At 42.2% G+C, this 4,901-nt stretch overlaps 1 pseudogene; it reads left to right on the top strand.

Annotated features, from left to right (window-relative positions):
- The first annotated feature begins 635 nt into the window (after nucleotides 1–635).
- On the top strand, nucleotides 636–1,578 carry LOC118933120 (olfactory receptor 56A1-like; annotated as a pseudogene).
- The last annotated feature ends 3,323 nt before the right edge of the window (nucleotides 1,579–4,901 follow it).

The following is a 4,901-nucleotide window of genomic DNA, read 5'->3' on the forward strand; positions in this document are numbered from 1 at the left end:
TCAGCAATTATTTGGCAGAATCCATACCTACCCAAATAAATGACTTTTCAGACAAAATGCATGTCACTAATGGTATTTTCAGGGTATCATTTTTTTAAATCTCTAAGTAAAGCCAAATAAATACAACAGAAAGGTCAGAATAGCTGTGGTATTAAGACTAGAGAAACTTCTCTGAGTCCAAACATTGTGCTGGCCCAACTACTTATTTCAGTATATTATTATAGTTAAACTGTAGGTGTGGCGGTCAATTAAGAAACAAAAAATAAAAAGGAAGAAACTTACACACAAGTACAAATTTAGACTCACCTGTCACAAACAAAAGTTTCTCAGGAACTTGTTCCTACTCCTTAGTTTGTGCAAAGATTGAACAACTATATTAAAAATAAACCTTGAATAAAACATGTATAAACAAATCCTACTACCACAGTCCTCTAAGCTGCTTAGAGTGAAATACCTGGTAGTATGACACAGCAAATAAACGATGCATTCACTTCCTCTGGACAACCATCAAGGACTTAAAAGCTTCATACAGGTAAAGCATATTGCCTTAAATTCAAATTTCTAGAGACAATAGCTAATTTTGATCCTAATTTTACAGATTCCTAAAAGAAGACTGTAGGAATATACTACAAAATATGACCACACAACACAATGTCACCACCTCCGAGATTTCAGAATTCCTCCTGAATTGTTTTGTCAGGTCCCCCAGCTGGCAGCTCTGGCTGTCCCTGCCCCTCAGCCTCCTCTTCCTCCTCACCATGGGGCCAACACTATTCTCCTCATCACCGTTCAGATGGAGGCCTCTCTGCATGAGCCCATGTACTACCTGCTCAGCCTCCTCTCCCTGCTGGATATGGTGCTCTGCCTCACCATCATCCCAAAGGACCTGACCATCTTCTGGTTCGACCTCAGGTCCATCAGCTTCTCTGCCTGCTTTGGGCAGATGTAAATCATGAATTCTTCTTTGCCATGTAGTCCTGTACATTCATGGTCATGGCCTATGACCACTATGTGGCCATCTGCAACCCTCTGAGGAACCTGCCCATCACCAATGAGCAATTTGTGGCCAAGGCTGTCATTTTTATTTTGGCCAGGAATGTCCTTCTTACAATGCCCATCCCCATTCTCTTGGCATGGCTCCATTATTGCAGGAGAAACGTCATTGAGAACTGCATCTGCGCCAATATGTCTGTGTCCAGACTCTCCTGTGATGATGTCACCATCAATCGCATCTACCTGTTTGCAGGAAGCTGGACTCTGCTAGGATCTGACCTCATCCTCATCTTCCTCTCCTACACCCTCATCCTGAGAGCTGTGCTAAGACTCAAGGCAGAGGGAGCTGTGGCCAAGGCCCTGAGCACGTGTGGCTACCACTTCATCCTCATCCTCTTCTTCAGCACCATCCTGCTGGTCTTCATCCTCACGCATGTGGCCAAGAAGAAGGTTTTCCCTGAGGTGCCAGCCCTGCTCAATGTCCTCCACCACGTCATCCCTGCAACCCTCAACCCCATTGTTTATGGAGTGCGCACCCAGGAGATCAAGCAAGGAATCCAGAGGTTACTGAGGAAAGGGTGGTAGGGACACTGGATCTCTGCATTCCTAATGGAGGATGACTCTGAAGCAATAAAAGGTGAATGGCCTGAAATTTACATTGATGAGTTATTATCTAAACTCAGAAAATTAGATATCACACCTTCCCTAATAATTCAGTTTCATTTTAAGTTTCTGTTTCTCTCACCTCTCCATTGGGAATCTCCTTGTCCCTTTCTCCTATCTTTTCCATACTATTGTCATATTTTGCCCAAAGTGCTGACATTCCTGGGGGTAGGTTCTAAAGTGAGAAATTTATGTTCCTGAAAATACAGCTGTTAATAGGTCATGACTGAGATAGGATTAAAGATGGCAGCATGAGAGGTGAGAGAGAGACCCCCTCCTGAAACCACAAATAATACAATAATATAATTAATACAACTAATCCTGAAAGAGCAACAGGAAAGAAGGCTGCACCAGACTGCATAAACCTGGAGAAAATAGCAGACATCACGTAGTAGGGTAATGTACAAAAGCTATCACTCTGCGGGACCTAAGCCCTTCCCCCAACCCAGCTCACCAGTGGTAGGAAAAGAAACAGGGAGGGGAGGGAGTGGAGGCCTGGGACTGCTGATCACCCAGCCCTGGAGATCTGCTCTGGGAGCACAAACCTACATTGCATGGTGCTTTGGTAATTAGTGGGGTTGGGAAGCTAAGACACGTGATACCTGGAGAGATGGAGATTCCAGCCACTTGTGGAAAACAGGGATTCATGTGTGGCTGATATGGATGGGCAGTCTGAGAGTATTCCTAACCGTGAGAGGGCAGCTAAAGGGGCAAAGATTGCATAGAGCTTACTGTTCAGGAGAAAGGACATGTAGACAAAATTGTCCATGTGCACTCTGCCCAGCAGGTTGGGAGCTTAAACAACCTTCTGGCGCTCCATCCCCCTGGCTGGCTACACAGCTCCAAGGACTCTCATGGTGAAACACAGCCTGCTGTGTCTTCCTCCCAGCTAGCCCGCACCTGGCTCGCAGACCGGCAGCTCCTGCCCTGGCATCAGGCAAGCCAGAAGGAAGCCCTGCCTAAGGCAGCTACAAACACAAAGCATAGAGGATTACACCTGTGTGTTCGGCCCACTGGTTCTGGCAGTGGAGACAGGCATAACAGCCAGGAAGCAGGAAACATCTCTTTCCTCCCCCCAGGCACCAACACCATTCCCCTGTGACCCCCGACATTGCTCCAGGGTATGAGCAGCTCCAGAGAGTAGAGCATCTGGGCACTGGAGGGTGCCACAGACAAATATGAAATGTCAAAGGAACCTGGGTCAAAGCAATATTATGAATACACCAGAGAAAGATTCAAATGAAATTGATCTCATAAATCTCCCTGAAAGACATTTCAAAATAAAAATCATTAACATGCTCATGGAGGTATGGAAAAATATTCAAGAACTCAGGAATTAATTTAGGATGGAGATCCAATTGTTGAAGAACACAATGGAGGGAATTAAAAGCAGATTAGATACAGTGGAGGAGATGATAAATGAAATAGAAATCAGGGAAGAGGAATACAAAAAGCTGAGGCACACAGAGAAAAAGGGATCTCTAGGAATAAAACAATATTGAGAGAACTGTGTGACCAATCCAAAAAGAACAATATTCATATTATAGGGGTACCAGAATAAGAAGAGAGAGAAAAAGACATAGAAAGTGTCTTGAGAAAGTAATTGCTGAAAAATTCCCCAATCTTGGGAAGTAGGTAGTCTCTCAGGCCATGGAGGTGCACAGATCTCCCAACACAAGGGAACCAAGGAGGACAACACCAAGGCATATAATAATTAAAATGGCAAAGATCAAGAATAGGGACAGACTATTAAAAGTAGCCAGAGAAACAAATAAGGTCACATACAAAGGAAAACCCATCAGGCTATCATCAGACTTTTCAGCAGAAACCTTACAGACCAGAAGGGAGTGGCATGATGTATTTAATGCAATGAAGCAGAAGGGCCTTGAACCAAGAATACTTTATCTAGCAAAATTACCATTTAAATCTGAAGGAGGGATTAAATAATTTCCAGATAAGCAAAAGCTGAGGGAATTTACCTCATACAAACCACTTCTACAGTGTATTTTGGAGGGACTTCTATAGATGGAAGTGTTCCCAAGGTTCAATAGCTGTCACCAGAGGTAATAAAAAGGGATAGACAAAGAGTACAGTATATTATACCTAATATATAAAGAATGGAGGAGGAAGAAAAAGACTGTGGGAAAAAAAAGAACCTTTAGATTGAGTTTGTAATAGCATACTAAGTGAGTTAAGTTAGACTCTTAGATAGTAAGGAAGTTCCCCTTGTACCTTTGGTAACCATGAATCTAAAGCCTGCAGTGACAATAAGTACATACCTATTGATAATCACCCTAAATGTAAATGGTCTGAATGCACCAATCAAATGACACAGAGTCACTGAATGGATATAAGAACAAGGCCCAACTATATGCTGCCTACAAGACACTTCAAACCCAAAGACATACAAAGACTAAAAGAGAAGGAATGGAAACAGGTATTTCATGCAAACAATAGGGAGAAAAAAGCAGGTGTTGCAGTACTTGGATCAGACAAAATAGACTTTAAAACAAAGAGCGCCACAAGAGACAAAGAAGGCCATTACATAATGATAAAGGGGCCAATCCAACAAGAGGATATAACCATTACAAATATCTATGCACCCACCATAGGAGTACCGACATAAGTGAAACAAATACTAACAGAATTAAAGGGGGAAATAGAATGTAATGTATTCACTTTAGGAGACTTCAACACACCACTAACTCCAAAGGACAGATCAACCAGACAGAAAATAAGTAAGGACACAAAGGCACTGAACAACACACTAGAACAGATGGACCTAACAGACATCTACAGAACTCTACACCCAAAAGCAGCAGGATACATATTCTTCTCAAGTGCACACAGAACATTTTCCAGAATAGACCACATATGAGGCCACAAAATGAGCCTCAGGAATTCAAAAAGATAGAAATTGTACCAACCAACTACAGAGATCACAAAGGTGTAAAATCAGAAATAAATTATACAAAGAAAACAAAAAGGCTCACAAACACATGGAGACTTAACAACATACTCCTAGATAATCAATGGATCAAAGACCAAACTAAAGCAGAGATCAAGCAATCTATGGAGACAAAAAAAGCAAGAGCAAAATGCCCCAACTTCTGTGGGATGCCACAAAGGCATTTCAAAGAGGAAAGTATATAGCAATCCAGGCCTATTTAAAGAAGGAAGAACAATCCCAAATGAATAGTCTAAATTCATAATTATTGAAACTACAAAAAGAACAACAAATGAGA

Source organism: Manis pentadactyla, chromosome 9 (assembly GCF_030020395.1).
Source record: "Manis pentadactyla isolate mManPen7 chromosome 9, mManPen7.hap1, whole genome shotgun sequence".
NCBI lineage: Eukaryota > Metazoa > Chordata > Mammalia > Pholidota > Manidae > Manis > Manis pentadactyla.